This window comes from Bos mutus, chromosome 7 (genome assembly GCF_027580195.1).
Source record: "Bos mutus isolate GX-2022 chromosome 7, NWIPB_WYAK_1.1, whole genome shotgun sequence".
Classification (NCBI taxonomy): domain Eukaryota; kingdom Metazoa; phylum Chordata; class Mammalia; order Artiodactyla; family Bovidae; genus Bos; species Bos mutus.
In genome coordinates, this window is record NC_091623.1 from 2,430,530 (window position 1) to 2,450,685 (window position 20,156).

A 20,156-nucleotide genomic window follows, 5' to 3' on the forward strand; every position below is an offset into this window, starting at 1 on the left:
CATCAGTTTTACTTGTCAGGATATAGGGCCATCGACTTTACATTTAGGCAAATCAGGCATCTCTAATGTGTAGATCCTGGTAGTACACAGTAGCTGTCCTGCTGACATTGATATGATAAGGCAGTATGTGACTTAGTGTCATAATTTAACATATACACCATACTGTGCAAAGGCCATGCTTCATGTTGGGTATGAAGGCATAGTGTTTTGTTGTTGTTGTTTAGTTTTTGCCAAGACACTGTTTGGGTTTTTGTTGTTGTTGTTAATTTTATTTTTTAACTTTGCAATATTGTATTGGTTTTGCCATATATCAAAATGAATCCGCCACAGGTATACATGTGTTGTTGTTTTTGACACATTTTAAAACAGTGAGATTTCACATGATGATTTTATTTTTGTTGTTTGTTTCTTATATTGCAAGATCTAGTTTCCCTAGGTCCTCATAATCACCAGCCAAACAGGACAGCCCTTTGCTCTCCATTTGGCCCCCATTTCTTCCTGGCACAGTTCTCTGTCCCTGCAGCATTGTCACTCTGCCACCTTGATTTGGAAGCCTATCTTCTTGGTCAATGTGGTAACACCTGAGGCCCCTCTTATACAGTCTAGCTGGTCCAGACTGGTGATGTCCAAGGTGCCATCTAAGGAAGGAACTTCCCAACGACCATCTCTACTCTTTCTAGACAGTAGATCTGCACTGCCAACTGCCACCCACAGAGCTTGGCACATTGTGGGCCAAGTAGGTCCAGGATGGAGAGCCTGCTCTTTTGATCCGTGGCCCGGACTACTTCCTGCTCCTTTACTTCTTGTCGTCATTTTGAGTGTGTTACCCTGGTGTAACATCTCTTTCTCTCCACTCTTAGTGAAGACCTCTTAATATATTTTCACCCTTCCAGTTAGTTAGCTGCCTTGAATTTCACAAGTACTGCAAATGTGAATTGCTTGAGTTTGTATCTCCCAGTTGGAGTCTATGGCAGTCAATATTTTCCCAAGATGTTATCTCTCAGCAAGACTGAAGCCAATAAGTGGCAAGCAGGCAATCAACAAGTATTTATTAGTCTCCCAATCTTGGTTATGCTTTCTGAATTACATTTAATTCTTCTTAGAGCAAGTGACAAACATCCCTGTCAAAGTTGCTTAAGTATAGGGGGAATTTATTGGCTCCAGAAACCAAGCATGAATATAAAGTTATGGGAAGGGCAGTGTCACAGCTGGGCCTTGGGAAAACTAGAGGCAGAAACAGTAGTGTCAGGACTCTTTGGTTCTTATATCTACTCTGCCTTGTACTGGTGTCATTATCAACATGGTAGAAGAATGTCCACCAGTGTTTCCTAATTTTACATATTCTGCTTTTGTCACTGGATAATTACTTCCTCATTGTGAGTTCTCCAGAGCCTGTGAAAATTCTAATTGGTCCAACCTAGATCAGGTGCCTGTCTCTGAGCCAATTAGCCATGGTATGGGTGGGAAAAGAGGGAGGTACTCATCCATTGGGAACCAGTCAGCAGTGACCTGGAATGACTCCTTTTGTACTAACATGACAGCTTCCCCTTGTGGAAAGGATAAAAGTGGAAAACACAGTCCCAGAACAGGAGGGAGGGAAAGCCTTAGAAAACTGTCTTAATCTGCTGGGATTGCCATAATAAGATGCCATAAACTGGGTGGCTTAAAGAGTAGATATTTATTTCTCACAGTTCTGGAAGCTGAAAGTTTGAAATGAAGGTACTGGCATAATTGGGTTTGAGTGAGAGCTTTCTTTCTTCAATTTAACTCTGAATGTGGCAATAAGGAATTCATGATCTGAGCCACAGTCAGCTCTCAGTCTTGTTTTTGCTAACTGTATAGAGCTTCTCCATCTTTGGCTGCAAAGAATATAATCAACCTGATTTCAGTGTTGGCCATCTGGTGATGTCCATGTGTAGAGTCTTCTCTTGTGTTGTTGGAAGAGGGTGTTTGCTATGACCAGTGTATTTTCTTGGCAAAACTCTATTAGCCTTTGCCCTGCTTCATTCTGAATTTCAGGCCAAATTTGCGTGTTATTTCAGGTGTTTCTGAGTGTGACAGAAACATACTGACAGAATGTTGTCCACTGGAGAAGAGAATGGCAAACCACTTCAGTATTCTTGCCTTGAGAACCCCATGAACAGTATGAAAAGGCAAAATGATAGGATACTGAAAGATGAACTCCCCAGGTCAGTAGGTGCCCAATATGCTACTGGAGATCAGTGGAGAAACAACTCCAGAAAGAATGAAGGGATGGAGCCAAAGCAAAAACAATACCCAGTTGTGGATGGGACTGGCGATAGAAGCAGGTCCAATGCTGTAAAGAGCAACATTGCATAGGAACCTGGAATGTTAGGTCCATGAATCAAGGCAAATTGGAAGTGGTCAAACAGGAGGTGGCAAGAGTGAATGTCGACATTCTAAGAATCAGCGAACTAAATTGGACTGGAATGGGTGAATTTAACTCAGATGACCATTATATCTACTACTGTGGGCAGGAATACCTTAGAAGAAATGGAGTAGCCATCATAGTCAACAAAAGAATCTGAAATGCAGTACTTGGATGCAATCTCAAAAATGACAGAATGATCTCTGTTCGTTTCCAAGGCAAACCATTCAATATCACAGTAATCCAAGTCTATGCCCTGACCAGTAATGCTGAAGAAGCTGAAGTTGAAAGGTTCTATGAAGACCTACAAGACCTTTTAGAACTAGCACCCAAAAAAGATGTCCTTTTCATTATAGGGGACTGGAATGCAAATATAGGAAGTCAAGAAACACCTGGGGTAACAGGCAAATTTGGCCTTGGAATACGGAATGAAGCAGGGCAAGGGCTAATAGAGTTTTGCCAAGAGAACGCACTGGTCATAGCAAATATCCTCTTCCAACAACACAAGAGAAGACTCTACACATGGACATCACCAGATGGTCGATACCAACAGATTGATTATTTTCTTTGCAGCCAAAGATGGAGAAGCTCTAGACAGTCAGCAAAAACAAGACCGGGAGCTAACTGTGGCTCAGATCATGAGCTCCTTATTGCCAAATTCATAATTAAATTGAAGAAAGTAGGGAAAACCACTAAACCATTCAGGTATGACCTAAATCAAATCCCTTATGATTATACAGTGGAAGTGAGAAATAGATTTAAGGGACTAGATCTGATAGATAGACTGCCTGATGAACTATGGACTAAGGTTCGTGACGTTTTACAGGAGACAGGGATCAAGACCATCCCCATGAAAAAGAAATGCAAAAAAGCAAAATGGCTGTCTGAGGAGGCCTTACAAATAGTTGTGAAAAGAAGAGAAGAGAAAAGCAAAGCAGAAAAGGAAAGATATAAGCATCAGAATGCAGAGTTCCAAAGAATAGCAAGAAGAGATAAGAAAGCCTTCCTTAGTGATCAGTGCAAAGAAATAGAGGAAAACAACAGAATGGGAAAGACTAGAAATCTCTTCAAAAAAATTCGAGATCCCAAGGGAACATTTCATGAAAAGATGGGCTCAATAAAGGACAGAAATGGTATGGACCTAACAGAAGCAGAAGGTATTAAGAAGAGGTAGCAAGAATACACAGAAGAGCTGTACAAAAAAGATCTTCATGACCAAGATAATCACGATGGTATGGTCACTCACCTAGAGCCAGACATCCTGGAATGTGAAGTCAAGTGGGCCATATAAAGCATCACTAGGAACAAAGCTAGTAAAGGTGATGGAATTCCAGTTGAGCTATTTCAAATCCTGAAAGATGATGCTGTGAAAGTGCTGCATTCAATATGCCAGCAAATTTGGAAAACTCAGCAGTGGCCACAGGACTGGAAAAGTTTTCAGTTTTCATTCCAATCCCAAAGAAAGGCAATGCCAAAAAATGCTCAAACTACCGCACAGTTGCACTCATCTCACATGCTAGTAAAGTAATGCTCAAAATTCTCCAAGCCAGGCTTCAGCAATACATGAACCGTGAACTTCCAGATGTTCAAGCTGGATTTAGAAAAGGCAGAGGAACCAGAAATCAAATTGCCAACATCCGCTGGATCATCGAAAAAGCAAGAGAGTTCCAGAAAAACATCTATTTCTGCTTTATTGACTATGCCAAAGCCTTTGACTGTGTGGATCACAATAAACTGTGGAAAATTCTGAAAAAGATGGGAATACCAGACCACCTGACCTACCTCTTGAGAAATGTAAATGCATGTCAGGAAGCAAGAGTGAGAACTGGATATGGAACAACAGACTGGTTCCAAATAGGAAAAGGAGTACGTCAAGTCTGTATATTGTTACCCTGCTTATTTAACTTATATGCATACTACATCATGAGAAATGCTCGCTGGAAGAAGCACAAGCTGGAATCAAGATTGCTGGGAGAAATATCAATAACCTCAGATATGCAGATGACACCATTCTTATGGCAGAAAGTGAAGAGGAACTAAAACACTTCTTGATGAAGAGTGAAAGAGGAGAGTGAAAAAGTTGGCTTAAAGCTCAACATTCAGAAAACGAAGATCATGGCATCTGGTCCCATCACTTCATGGGAAATAGATGGGGACAGTGGAAACAGTGTCAGACTGTATTTGTTTGGGCTCCAAAATCATTGCAGATGGTGACTGCAGCCATGAAATTAAAAGACGCCTACTCCTTGGAAGGAAAGTTATGACCAACCTAGACAGCATATTGAAAAGCAGAGACATTACTTTGCTAACAAAAGTCCATTTAGTCAAGGCTATGGTTTTTCCAGTGGTCATGTATGGATGTGAGAGTTGGACTGTGAAGAAAGCTGAACGCCGAAGAATTGATGCTTTTAAACTGTGGTGTTGGAGAAGACTCTTGAGAATCCCTTGGACTGCAAGGAGATCCAACCAGTCCATTCTGAAGGAGATCAGCCCTGGGTGTTCTTTGGAAGGAATGATGCTAAAGGTGAAACTCCAGTACTTTGGCCACCTCAATGGAAGAGTTGACTCATTGGAAAAAACTCTGATGCTGGAGGGATTGGGGGCAGGAGGAAAAGGGGATGACAGAAGAGATGGCTGGATGGCATCACTGACTTGATGGAAGTGAGTCTGAGTGAACTCCGGTAGTTGGTGATAGACAGGGAGGCCTGGTGTGCTGCGATTCATGGGGTTGCAAAGAGTTCGACATGACTGAGTGACTGATCTGATCTGATCTGATCAGGTGTTTCTTGACTTCCTACATTTGCATTCCAGTCCCCTATAATGAAAAGGACATCTTTTTGGGGTGTTAGTTCTAAAAGGTCTTGTAGGTCTTCATAGAACCATTCAACTTCAGCTTCTTCAGTGTTACTGGTCAGGGCATAGACTTGGATTACTGTGATATTGAATGGTTTGCCTTGGAAACGAACAGAGATCATTCTGTCATTTTTGAGATTGCATCCAAGTACTGCATTTCAGATTCTTTTGTTGACTATGATGGCTACTCCATTTCTTCTAAGGTATTCCTGCCCACAGTAGTAGATATAATGGTCATCTGAGTTAAATTCACCCATTCCAGTCCAATTTAGTTCGCTGATTCTTAGAATGTCGACATTCACTCTTGCCACCTCCTGTTTGACCACTTCCAATTTGCCTTGATTCATGGACCTAACATTCCAGGTTCCTATGCAATGTTGCTCTTTACAGCATTGGACCTGCTTCTATCGCCAGTCCCATCCACAACTGGGTATTGTTTTTGCTTTGGCTCCATCCCTTCATTCTTTCTGGAGTTGTTTCTCCACTGATCTCCAGTAGCATATTGGGCACCTACCGACCTGGGGTGGGGGGGGTTCCTCTTTCAGTGTCCTATCTTTTTGCCTTTTCATACTGTTCATGGGGTTCTCAAGGCAAGAATACTGAAGTGGTTTGCCATTCTCTTCTCCAGTGGACAACATTTTCTCAGATCTCTCCGCCATGACCCATTGTCTTGGGCAGCCCTACATGGCATGGCTTAGTTTCATTGAGTTAGACAAAGCTGTGGCCCATGTGATCAGATTGGATAGTTATTTGTGATTGTGGTTTCAGTCTGTCTTCCCTCTGATGGCCTCTCTCAGCACCTACCATCTTGCTGGGGTTTCTATTACCTTGGACTTGGGGTATCTCTTCATGCCTGCTCCAGCAAAGCACAGCTGCTGCACCTTGCCTTGGATGTGGGGTATCTCTGCTAGGCCGCCTGCTGCTCCAGCACGGTGCAGCCGCTGCTTGCCATGCCAGCATCGCACTTGCCAAATTCAGACTTAAATTGAAGAAAATTGAAGAAACTGGGGAAAACCAGTAGACCATTTGGGTATGACCTAAATCTAATCCCTTATGATTATACAGTGGAAGTGACAAATAGATTTAAGGGACTAGATCTGATAGAGTGCCTGATGAACTATGGATGGAGGTTCATGACATTGTACAGGAGACAGGGATCAAGACCATCCCCACGGAAAAGAAATGCAAAAAAGCAAAATGGCTGTCTGAGAAGGCCTTACAAATAGCTGTGAAAAGAATAGAAGCAACAAGCAAAGGGGAAAAGAAAAGATATACCCATTTGAATGCAGAGTTCCAAAGAATAGCAAGGAGAGATAAGAGCCTTCCTCAGTGATCAATGCAAAGAAATAGAGGAAAACAATAGAATGGAAAAGACTAGAGATCTCTTCAAGAAAATTGGAGATACCAAGGGAACATTTCATACAAAGATGGGCTCAATAAAGGACAGAAATGGTAGGGACCTAAGAGAAGCAGAAGATATTAAGAAGAGGTGGCAAGAATACACAGAAGAACTATACAAAAAAAAAATCTTCATGACCCAGATAATCACGATGGTGTGATCACTCACCCAGAGCCAGACATCTTGGGAGGCAAAGTCAAGTGGGCCTTAGGAAGCATCACTACGAACAAAGCTAGTGGAGGTGATGGAATTCCAGGTGAGCTATTTCAAATTCTAAAAGATGATGCTGTGAAAGTGCTGCATTCAATATGCCAGCAAATTTGGAAAACTCAGCAGTGGCCACAGGACTGGAAAAGTTTTCAGTTTTCATTTCAATCCCAAACAAAGGCAATGCCAAAGAATGCTCAAACTACTGCACAATTGCACCCATCTCACATGCTCAAAATTCTCCAAGCCAGGCTACAGCAGTATGTGAACCATGAACTTCCAGATGTTCAAGCTGGATTTAAAAAATGCAGAAGAACCAGAGGTCAAATTGCCAACATCCATTGGATCATTGGAAAAGCAAGAGAATTCCAGAAAACATCTATTTCTGCTTTATTGACTATGCCAAAGCCTTTGACTGTGTGGATCCCAATAAACTGTGGAAAATTCTGAACGAGATGCGAATACCAGACTACCTGACCTGCCTCCTGAGAAATATGTATGCAGGTCTGGAAGAAACATTTAGAACTGGACATGGAATTACAGACTGGTTCCAAATCAGGAAAGGAGTACGTCAAGGCTGTATATTGTCACCCTGCTTATTTAACTTCTATGCAGACTACATCATGAGAAATGCTGGGCTAGAAGAAGAACAAGCTGGAAGGAAGATTTCCAGGAAAAATATCAATAACCTCAGATATGCAGATGATACCACCCTTATGCAGAAAGTGAAGAAGAACTAAAGAACCTCTTGATGAAAGTGAAAGAGGAGAGTGAAAAAGTTGGCATAAAGCTCAACATTCAGAAAACTAAGATAGTGGCATCTGTTCCCATCACTTCATGGCAAATAGATGGGGAAACAATGGAAACAGTGAGAGACTTTATTTTTTAGGGCTCCCAAATCACTGCAGATGGTGGCTGCTGCCATGAAATTAAAAGACACTTACTGCTTGGAAGGAAAGTTATGACCAACCTAGACAGCACATTAAATAGCAGAGACATTACTTTGCCAACAAAGGCCCATCTAGTCAAGGTTACTGAGAAGGCAATGGCACCCCACTCCAGTACTCTTGCCTGGAAAATCCCATGGATGGAGGAGCCTGGTAGGCTGCAGTCCATGGGGTCACTGAGAGTTGGACACGACTGAGCGACTTCACTTTCACTTTTCACTTTCATGCATTGGAGAAGGAAATGGCAACCCACTCCAGTATTCTTGCCTGGAGAATCCCAGGAACCAGGGAGCCCATTGGGCTGTCGTCTATGGGGTCACACAGAGTTGGACACGACTGAAGCGACTTAGCAGCAGCAGCAGTCAAGTTTATGGTTTTTCCAGTAGTCATGTATGGATGTGAGAGTTGGACTATAAAGGAAGCTGAGTGCCAAAGAATTGACGCTTTTGAACTGTGGTGTTGGAGAAGACTCTTGAGAGTCCCTTGGACTGCAAGAAGATCAGTCCTAAGTGTTCATTGTAAGGAGTGATGTTGAAGCTGAAACTCCAGTACTCTGGCTATCTAATGCAAAGAGCTGACTCACTGGAAAAGACCCTGATGTGGGAAAGATTGAGAGCAGGAGGAGAAGGGGATGACAGAGGATGAGATGGTTGGATGGCATCGTTGAGTCAATGGACATGAGTTTGAGTAAACTCCAGAAGTTGGTGATGGACAGGGAGGCCTGTCATGATGCGGTCCATGGGGTTGCAAAGAGTCAGACACGACTGAGCAACTGAACTTAGAGCTTTCTTACTTAATTGCATATAGCCACCTTGTCTCTCTGTGTCCTAACATGACTTTTTTGTCGTGTGAGAGCCAAGGAGGAGAGTGAGAGAGAGCACTAGTTCTCTGATGGTGAGTGGGTGCTAGTTACTCAGTCATATCCAACTCTTTTTGACCCCATGGACTGTAGCACACCAGGCTCCTGTGTCTGTGGAATTCTCCAGGCAAGAATACTGGAGTTGGTAATTGCCATTTCCTTCTCCAGAGTACTTCCTGACTCAGGGACTGAACCCGTTCTCCTGCATTGCACACAGACTCTTTACTGACTGAGCTACAAGGGAAGCAGGTGGTCTCTCTGGTGGGGTATCTCTTTCTATACAGTCACTAATCCTGTCATGAGGGCCCCACCCTCATAACCTCATCTAACTCTAATTATCTCCCAAAGTCTCCATCTCCAAATATATCACACTGGGAATTAGGGTTTCAGCATATGAATTTGGGAGGGCACATTCAGTCTGTAACAAAGAGTAAACATAGTATCCAGTGCATCTGCTCACAGGATCTTACAATTGAGTGAGTGGGTTAAGATTTACATGTAGAAACATTGGTGATAAAAACATGCAGTTGATGTGTCATTGATTATTTGGAGGAAGCATCCGAAGTGGATGCTTGTATAATCAAGGATGACACCACACACAGTGCTGGCGTTCTCAAGTTGGGATCCTGGGGTAGAAGGAGCTTGAATTAAAGACGATCCTTTTTCCTTCTGCCTCAGTTTTACTCAAAACTGGGTGTTGGGAGAGTCCATTAAAACCAATATGTTATCGAGTCTAAGCTCCTTCTGTTCACTGCATGACAGGGCAATAAGTTGGCAGGCAAGGGGTTGAGGCAAGGAATAAAGGGTTTATTTGGAAAGCCACCAGACTGAGAAGATGGCAGACTAGTGTCTCAAAATAACCATCTTATCAGGATCTGGATGCCAATGTCTTTTACAGAACATAGAGGGGAAAGAGGTGAGGAAGTAAAGTAAAAATGCCCTTATTCTTGCATATATCTCCTGGAATGGCCAGCCTTGGTTGGGTATGTGTTAATTTCTTTTTTCTTGCAGCCATTCCCAGGTGGGCCAGGTCAGAATGTTTCTCTGAACAAAGGCACTTTGGTTTAACATTCAGGCAGAGGGGCAGGGTTTCTTGAGGCAGACCATTATGTAAAGACAGTATCCTTTTAGTGAACAAAAGCAACAAGAAACAAAGGTTAAAGTTAAAAAACCAAATCCAATATGTAGTCAGATTTTGTTCTTCCCTGTAACAAACATATAACACAGATATAAAGAATAATACAAAATGTGTATGACTTTTAAAATAAAAGTACAATTCATAAAGTGAAGAAATTCAGGCTTTTTGGCGTGAGGTGCCAGTTCCCTTTTTCCAATAGAAGTTCATAGACTACTGTGTTCCATAAAACTTTGGTGAAGAAGTTTAAAAAGTCTGGAGGATAACTGTTAAACATTGCTTATCAAGCACTATGTGGTCTTGGAGTACTTGAAGAATTTGAAGTGGGGGGGGATGGATGAGACAGGCTATAGAAGAAGATCCCTGAACTACTTCTGGTGACAGCATACTGTGTAGATCTTGTTTTTTATTTTACTTTAGGAAGCAGGATTTCCTCAATGGCACCACAAAGCAGATGAAATTTAATTAGCTTATAGTTCTATAATTTCAGTTCTGGGATCTCAAGGTTTAATTCATATATAGTTTGATAATCTCAGTTTTGGGATATCCAGATGGTCCATGTGATTTGAATATCACCTTCGGGACTTTCTAGGTAAATTCTGCCTAAGTAATTCAAATGAGTAGAGCTATTTTGCTAATTAGAGGGATTAGATTGAAGGGCACCAGGCCTCAAACAGATAAAAGACTAGAGAGAGAGTGGAATTAGCTGGGATAAGGTCAGTAGAGACTGGAGGCCAGTGGGTAGCTTTTTTTTTTTTTTTTTTTTTTAGTGGAGAAAGAATTAGTTTTGAAACTTGAATGGGTCAAGTTTCAAGTTTCTTGAAAACCATAGAAAGGGTCAGCATGCTAGTACCTGTTATTGTTCAATCTCTAAGTTGTGTCCAACTGTTTGAAACCACATGGACTGCAGCATCCCAGGCTCCTCCATCTTCCATTATCTCCTGGAGCTTGCTCAAATTCATGTCCACTGAGTCGGTGATGCTACTTAACCATCTCATCCTCTGCTACACCCTTCTGCTTTTGCCTTCAATCTTCCCCAGCATCAGGGTCTTTTCCAATGAGTCCAATGCTTTTCCAATGCTCTTTGCCTCAGGTGGCCAAAGTATTGGAGCTTCAGCTTCAGCATCAGTCCTTCCAATGAATATTCAGGGTTGATTTCCTTTAGAATTGACTGGTTTGATCTTCTTGCTGTCCAAGGGACTCTCAAGAGTCTACTCCAGCACCACAATTGGAAAGTATTAGTTCTTCAGTGCTCAGCCTTCTTTATAGTCCAACTCTCACATCCATACATGACTATTGGAAAAACCATAGCTTTGTCTAGATGGACCTTTGTTGACAAAGTGATGTCTCTGCTTTTTAGTATGCTGTCTAGGTTTGTCATAGCTTTTATTCCAAGGAGCAAGCATCTTTTAATCTCATGGCTGCAGTCACTGTCCATGGTGATTTTGGAGTCCAAGAAAAGAAAATCTGTTACTGTTTCCATTATTCCCCCATCTATTTGCCATGAAGTGATGGGACCAGATGCCGTGATCTTAGTTTTCTGAATGCTGAGTTTTAAGCCAGATTTTTCACTCTCCTCTTTCACCCTCTTTTTAATTCCTCTTCATTTTCTGGCATTATGGTGGTATCATCTGCATATCCAAGGTTGTTGATATTTTTCCTGGTAATCTTGATTCCAGTGATTCATCCAGCTTGGCATTTTTCATGATGTACTCTGCATAGAAGTTAAGTAAGCAGGATGACAGTAAACAGCCTTGTTGTACTCTTTCCCAATTTGGAACCAATCCATTGTACTGTTGCAGGAATAGAAACCCCTTCCAGGGCCTGAGAGTGGGCTCTTGTCTAACACTCAGAATGAATTGTCCAAGGCAGAATATGAGCTGACAAAGCAAGAGACTTTATTGGGAAGGTGCACCCAGGCAGAGAGCAGTAGGGTAAATGAACCCAGGAGAACTGCTCTGCCATGTGGCTCACAGTCTCAGGCTTTCTGGTGATGAGATTAATTTCCAGGTTTTCTTTGGCCAGTTATTCTGACTCAGGGTCCTTCCTGGTGGCTTACACATTGCTCAGGCAAAATGGATGCCAGTGAGGAGGATTCTGGGAGGTGGTAGGGCACATGGTGTCTCCTTTTGACCTTTCCCCAACTTTCTGGTTGGTGGTAGCTTGTTAGTTCCTGTATTCCTTGCTAGGACCTCCTCTCATAAGATAGCTCAGGCAAATGGTTACTACGGTGCCTGAACAGGGTGGGCAGTTTCAGTCAGTGTGTTTCCCCTTACAGTTCCATGTCCAGTTCTAACTGTTGCTTCTTGATCCACATACAGATTTCTCAGGAGACAGGTAAGATGGTCTGGCATTCCACCTATTCCAGTGGAAACCACACCTTTCTCATTTAAGGCAAACCTCTCCACTTGTGTCCTGAGCTCCTTCCTCCCCTTCTTGTTGTTTAGTCACCCAGTTGTGTTGGACACTTTGTGACCCCATGGGGAACATTGCATTAAATGCCCATATTTCTTGAGGTTCTGCCCTAAATGACCTTTTCTATATATTCTCTGTGGAGAAACACATCAGTTTCCACAATGTTCAGACACCAATTCTCTGACACCAACTAGGTGTTCTGCAATTTATTTCAATTCTGACCCTAATTACTTAGACTTAGTGCAGACCCCATAAGTTAAAGGCAAAGTCATTGACAGATTGCCTCCACTTCAGACACCAACCTTAAGTCTCAGGGACCACCCACACTTCAGAATGGCTATAAATTTAGGGATTCCCATGATCCCTCGTATTCAATAGTTAACTGAAACAAATCACGTTACCCACTGAAAGTGCTGTACTTATGATATAGTTTTATTATTAAGCATATAACTCAAGAATAGCCAAGAGATGTATAGGGCAAGATCTGAGGAGGGGGTAGGGACATAGCTTCTATGTCCCCTCCGCAAAGAATTCCAGGTACATCAATCTCCCATCATAGCAATGTGTTCACCAATCAGGAAGCTCCCCTAGATTTCCCAGGTGGTGCTAGTGGTAAAGAACTCACCTGCCAATGCAGGAGACGTGAGACACAAGTTCAGTCCCTAGGTTGGGAAAATCCTCTGGAGTAGGAAATGGCAACCCACTCTAGTATCCTTGCCTAGAGAATCCCATGGACAGAGAAGCCTGCCTGGCTACAGTCCATGGGGTCACAAAGAGTCAGATGCCACTGAGCGACTAACACTATGTCACTAAGAGTCATTTCATTAGCATAACAAAGACATTCCTGTCACTCAGTTAATTCCAAGGTTTTTTTTAGAATTAATTTTTATTGGATTATAGTTGATTTATAATACTGTGTTTTTGCTATACAGCAGAGTGAGTCAGTTATACATATACCCACTCTTTTAAATTCGATTTCTGTTGTAAGTCATCACAGAATACTGAGTAGAGTTCTCTGTGCTGTCGAGTAGGTCCTTATTATTAGTTATCTATTTCATATATAGTAGTGTGTATATGTCAATCCCAATCTTCCAATTTATCCCTTTGTGTCAGGAACTGGGAACAAAGACCAGATATACTTTTTATTATATCAGACGCATATATACACATGAATCACAAATTTATTAGCTCTTATCTCTTCTCTGAAATTTAGACTCTCAGACCCAGTTACTGCCTGGGTGTCATTTTTAGAGAAGCCAAGTTCCCTCTAATCTGTCAATATCTAAAAATAAACCCCAATTCCCATCCCACCACCCTGTCCAACAGATATACTTTTTCTCCTATATTTCCTCTTACTAAATATTGATTGTATCACCATCCACCCAGCTGCCCCAACCTGAAACCTATGTTTTATCCTTAATTTTCTAGCTCACATTCTATAGTGTTGCCTCATTTTTGAATGTTAATTCTCCATCTCCCTTTACCTTCCTACTTATCATTTAGATCTCAGCTTAAAAGTCATGGTGCCCAGGAAGCCTTTGCTGGCCTCCTGAGACTGATTAGGTGCTCCTGCTAAGTCACTTCAGTCATGTCTGACTCTCTGTGACCCCATAGACGGCAGCCCACTAGGCTCCTCTGTCCCTGGGATTCTCCAGGCAAGAACACTGGAGTGGGTTGCCATTTCCTTCTCCAATATATGAAAGTGAAAATTGAAAGTGAAGTCGCTAAGTCGTGTCCGACTCTTAACAACCCCGTGGACTGCAGCCTACCAGGCTCCTCCGTCCATGGGATTCTCCAGGCAAGAGTACTGGAGTAGGCTGCCATTGCCTTCTCCATAGGTGCTCCTACACTTCCACAGCCTTGCCATTTTTCATTCAGTGTAATAACTTTCTATTAGTCTTTCTTGCCCAGGAGTTTGGTGACGGCAGTAATTGTGTCTGTCTTATTCAATTTTGCACGCTTGTACCTGGCACATAATTAACATTCAATAAATAAATAATGAATGAGTGAAACAATCCAAAATTGGAGCATTTAAAAATAAGATTTCTATATATAATTATTTTTATACTAGTGATTACCCACTTTGCTGTAGGTGATGCTGGTTTAATCCTATTTTGAGAATTAAATAATTTATGTATTTCATAATTTTGAACCAGTCAGTAGGTGGTTTAGTTGCTAAGTCATGTTGGACTCTTGCAACCCCATAGCCTAGCCAGCCAGGCTCCTCTTTTCCTGGGATTTCCCAGGCAAGATTACTGGAATGGGTTGCAGTTTCCTTCTCCAGGAGATCTTCCCTGGATTGAACCTGCATTTCCTGCAGAAATCATATGGACCTAACAGAAGCAAAAATATTAAGAAGAAGTGGCAAGAATACACAGAAAAACTATACAAAAGAGATCTTCATGATGGTATGATCACCCACCTAGAGCCAGACATCCTGGAATGCAAAGTCAAGTGGGCCTTAGGAAGCATCACTATGAACAAAGCTAGTGGAGGTGATGGAATTCCAGGTGAGCTATTTCAAATCCTAAAAGATGATGCTGTGAAAGTGCTGCATTCAATATGCCAGCAAATTTGGAAAACTCAGCAGTGGCCACAGGACTGGAAAAGTTTTCAGTTTTCATTTCAATCCCAAACAAAGGCAATGCCAAAGAATGCTCAAACTACCACACAGTTGCACTCATCTCACATGCTAGTAAAGTAATGCTCAAAATCTCCAAGCCAGGCTTCAACAGTATGTGAACCATGAACTTCCAGATGTTCAAGCTGGATTTAGGAAAGGCAGAGGAGCCAGAGATCAAATTGCCAACATCCATTGGATCATCAGAAAAGCAAGAGAATTCCAGAAAAACATCTATTTCTGCTTTATTGACTATGCCAAAGCCTTTGACTGTGTGGGTCACAAAAAACTGTGGAAAATTCTAAAAGAGATGGAAATACCAGACCACCTGACCTGCCTCCTGAGAAAACTATATGCAGGTCAAGAAGCAACAGTTAAAACTGGACGTGGAATTACAGACTGGTTCCAAATCGGGAAAGGAGTACGTCAAGGCTATATATTGTCACCCTGCTTATTTGACTTCTATGCAGAGTACATCATGCGAAATGTCAGGCTGGATGAAGCACAAGCTGGAATCAAGATTGCCAGGAGGAATATCAATAACCTCAGGTATGCAGATGACACCACCCTTATGGCAGAAAGTGAAGAAGAACTAAAGAGGCTCTTGATGAAAGTGAAAGAGGAGAGTGAAAAAGCTGGCTTAAAACTCAACATTCAGAAAACTAAGATCATGGCATCCAGTCCCATCACTTCATGGCAAATAGATGGGGAAACAATGGAAACAGTGAGAAACTTTATTTTCTTGGGTTCCAAAATCACTGCAGATGGTGACTGCAACCATGACATTAAAATACACTTGCTCCTTCAAAGAAAAGCTATGACCAACCTAGACAGCATATTAGAAAGCAGAGGCATTACTTTGGCAACAAAGGTCTGTCTAGTCAAAGCTATGGTTTTTCCCATAGTCATGTATAGATGTGAGAGTTGTACTATAAAGAAAGCTGAGCACCGAAGAATTGATGCTTTTGAACTGTGGTGTTGGAGAAGACTCTTGAGAGTCCCTTGGACAGCAAGGAAATCCAACCAGTCAATCCTAAAGGAAATCAGTCTTGAATATTCATTGGAAGGACTGATGCTGAAGCTGAAAGCCCAATACTTTGGCCACCTGATGCAAAGAACTGACTCGTTGAAAAAGACCCTGATGCTAGGGAAGATTGAAGGCAGGAGGAGAAGGGGATGACAGAGGATGAGATGGTTGGATGACATTATTGTCTCGATGGACATGAGTTTGAGTAAGCTCTGGAAGTTGGTGGTAAACAGGGAAGCCTGGCGTGCTGTAGTCCATGAGGTCGCAGAGTTGGACACGACTGAGTGACTGAACTGAACTGAACTCCTGCATTGCAGATGGATTATTTACCATTGAGCTACCATGGAAGCCAAGAGAATCATATATATAAACACAGCTGGAACAAAATATGATAGGACCAAAATGTGATGAGAGATATGAGCAAATTCCCATGGGAAATACTGAGTGTGGTAGATTGGATTATTATTCCCATGCCTTCTGCCACATACTTTCCAATGTATGTCACAAGAGTAGGCAGAATATATATTCTCACCCCATTCACTTTGGACTGGGCCATGTGACTTGCTTTGACCAATTAATTTAACCAGAAGTCAAGTCACAGTGTGCCAGTTCTGAGCAGATACTTTGAGAAAATAAATCATTTTTTCATACATTTCAATCTTTTGCCCATAAAGAATGAGTTCCATGTAACCATTGCTCTCTTAGCCTGAGTCCTGGAATATAAAGACACATGGAGCAAATTTGAACTTAAACCATAGACTTGAGTTTAGCCTAACAAATCCACAGGCAACCTACATTCCCATAAACATGAAGTAGATACTTTTTGTAAGCCAGTGAGATTGCAATGGGGTGGGGGATGTCTGTTGCATATCATTGTCACAGCAGAAATCTGACATACACTGAGTATTCATCTAATGACTTTGGTGGGGGCATGAGACACAAAGAAAAGGCTTCCTGGCTATAGATATTTCCCAAGACACATGCCCCCAATCCCCTGCTGGTAGCAGACTATTAAAAAGTCAATGCAGAGAACTCAGTGCTTTATTCCAATGTTATGAAGCCTGGGAAACAGACATGGAAAGATTTAAACATGGGGCTTGCTGAGATCTGATCTCTCCATACTGGAAGATCTATCTTATATTCACAGATATTTCTCCCACAGCTAGAATTTTCATAACAGAAATTAGACAGCATGGCATTGATCAAGTAAAGCATACAGTTTTAACTGTGCAGAGCATTAGGGCTCTGATATAGCCACTAGGGAGTTGGTACCACTTGAATGAGAAAGCTGGTCTCCCAAGGCAGGGAAGCACATTGCTACCGGCGAGGGTATTGAGTTTCTCAGTGTGGGTTTTCTTTTGTTGGTCATTCATAGTTGTGAATCCAGCTACAATTTATTTCTTTTTATGCTAACAATGGACAGCAAAGGGATAAAACTGTGTAAAAGAACTCTTTAATTCCTAATCTCTTTTTTCCCACTGCTACAACTTTTTTGTCTTTTTCTTTTAAACGGGAAGCAGGGGAAGCAGTCAAGAATAGTAGTTATGAAAAAGCCCTGGACTTTCCTGGTGGCCCAGTGGTTAAGAATCTGCCTGCCAATGCAGGGTACACAGGTTTGACTTCCTGGTCCGGGAAGATTCCACAAAACTCAGGGCAACTACACCTGTGCGCTGTAACTGCTGAAGCCATCACACCTAGAACTCGAGCTCCACAGCAGGAGAAGCCACTGCAATGAGAAGCCTGCGTGCCACAGTTAGAGAAAGTCTGCACACAGCAACAAAGACCCAACACAGCCAAAAATGAATAAGTGAAATATAAAAGAGAAAGGAAAAATCCCTATGAATTAGACTTCTTTGATTTAGACTTTGAATTCAGGTCCCATCAAGAATAGTGTAAAACTGACTTAAGCTCTTGTCCTCAGTTTCTTCATTTGTAAAATGAGGCTAATAACAGTAATCTACTCAAAGCTATGGTTTTTCCAGTAGTCATGTATGGATGTGAGAGTTGGACCATAAAGAAAGCTGAGCACCGAAGAATCGATACTTTTGGACTGTGGTGTTGGAGAAGATTCTTGAGAGTCCCTTGGACTGCAAGGAGATAAAACCAGTCCATCCTGAAGGAGATCAGTCCTGAATATTCACTGGAAGGACTGATGCTGAAGCTGAAACTCCAGCACTTTGGCCACCTGATGCAAAGAACTGACTCATTGGAAAAGACCTTTATGTTGGGAAAGATTGAAGGCAGGAGGAGAAGGGGATGACAGAGGATGAGATGGTTGGATGGCATCACTGACTCAATGGACATGAGTTTGACCTCCAGGAGTTGGTGATGGACAGGGAAGCCTGACGTGCTGCAGTCCATTGGGTCACAAAGAGTTGACACGACTGAGCGACTGAACTGAACTGAACTGAAATGAACAGTGCTTATCTCAGGATTTTGAAGAGTTAGTGCAATAATCTTGTGAGGCTTAATACAGTGTCTTGCAGACAATAAACAGTCAATAAATAATAGAAATTATTATAGGGAGAATTTTGTTAGTGCAATTTTTTCTTAGGAAAGCAGCTGTTCATTATAGAAAGACAGGCTGTGTCATGGCATTTACTTTGACCTTTTTACTATTGGGAAAAAAATACCTCAGGACCCAAATCATGATTAATTTATATACTATGTTTATGAACAGCTAAGCTTTCTCCACTTTGGTTCTCTGAAAGGAATAAGTGTCAATGACAAGGAAAATTTGGATTCACCACAAAATGAACACTTCTGGAACCTTCATTTGGTTAAGATCAAAATAGACTGAGCTCTCTGGTAATGAACAGTGGGCATGTTTCCAGACAAACATGGAGTGAACTTGGATCCTTCCACACATACCACACTGAAGTGACAGCAATTGTGCTTTGGAGTGGCCAGGGTGAAATGTTTCTTCAGTGAATTGCCAGGAAGATGATAAGAACATTCCAACAGCTAATGTGTTGCCCAAATGGCAGGTCACTTCATTCTCAGGTCTACTTTTTTCCTGACTGCAGAAAACACCAGAGTGGACAGCCTTAGGTTTATGTAAATATGGCTGTCAAGGAAAGTTAATTCTCTTCAGAAACTGCAAGTTGATAATGGTTCAGATTTACAAGAGAAAATTTGTTATAAGACATATTTGACTGTTGAAAGATCTTGCAGTGTGTGTATGCAAGTGTGTGTGTGTGCATGCACATTGCTAGTACCTCTTGTTTGAAATAAGCAAGCAGTTGTAACTTACAAATTAGATGAACCAGCCATTTGAAATATGTCTCAAATTTTTTTCCTGGAGAGATAGAGTATTTTCCCCACTACCCAGGCGTTCTGTTTCCAAGCCCATTTACTTTCTCCTAGCCACTTCAGAATACATTGAAGTCAAAAATAAAGCTAGAGAAACTTACAAGTTTATTCTCTATAATACAGAGCTTGGGACTTGCTACCTTTTGAAAAAAAAATACACACATACACATAGTCACACAGAAAAGAAACAGTTAATTTAATGTGTAATCCTAGAGCAAAGATCAATATGACTCACATGAAAAATTAACAAAGGATCAAAGTAAAAATCCACTTTATTTTTCATTTGTTTCACTACATTTTTAAATGAAAATATAAGGCATTTCACCTCTCTGAGAAAAAAAGAGTAATATATACATATATATTAAACATATATAGGACTTCCCTGGTGGCTCAGACGGTAAAGCGTCTGTCTACAACGCAGGAGACCCAGGTTCGATCCCTGGGTTGGGAAGATCCCCTGGAGAAGGAAATGGCAATCCATTCCAGTACTACTGCCTGGAAAATCCCATGGACAGAGGAGCCTGGTAGGCTACAGTCCATGAGGTTGCAAAGAGTTGGACACGACTGAGCGACTTCACCATGTACAAATAAAAATTTAAAAATACATATAGCACACCTTATGGAAGAGAAGTGGGAGAGTTAGGAATAAAAGAAAAAAGAAAGATAAAGGGGAAGAAAGAGGTATAGGAAGAAAGAGTAAAAGTGAAAAATAAGATGGTTATAGATGACACAAATGCATAAAAGTAATACCAGGCATTTTCAGAGTGTAGGATTACTCTCTTTTAAGGCAGTTGTCAAATTTTCTAACTCTGAACCCCAATTAGGACATTTAGTTTGGGGCTTATGCTCTGTGACCTGATGAAATTTAGTAAGTGGTCAGACCCACCGCATGGTCCAAGGTTTCTCCTGCTCTGCAATAAAATCTCATGGAGACGGGTGGTGTTCTCTTGAATTGAGTAGGGCCAATGACAGTTTGGATCACTCTTTAAGGAG

At 41.6% G+C, this 20,156-nt stretch overlaps 1 non-coding gene across 1 annotated transcript; it reads left to right on the plus strand.

Moving 5' to 3' along the window:
* Nucleotides 1-19,542: 19,542 nt before the first annotated feature.
* Nucleotides 19,543-19,614, plus strand: TRNAC-ACA (transfer RNA cysteine (anticodon ACA)). The gene has a single exon. It is a non-coding gene; the product is annotated as a tRNA-Cys (tRNA).
* Nucleotides 19,615-20,156: the final 542 nt, after the last annotated feature.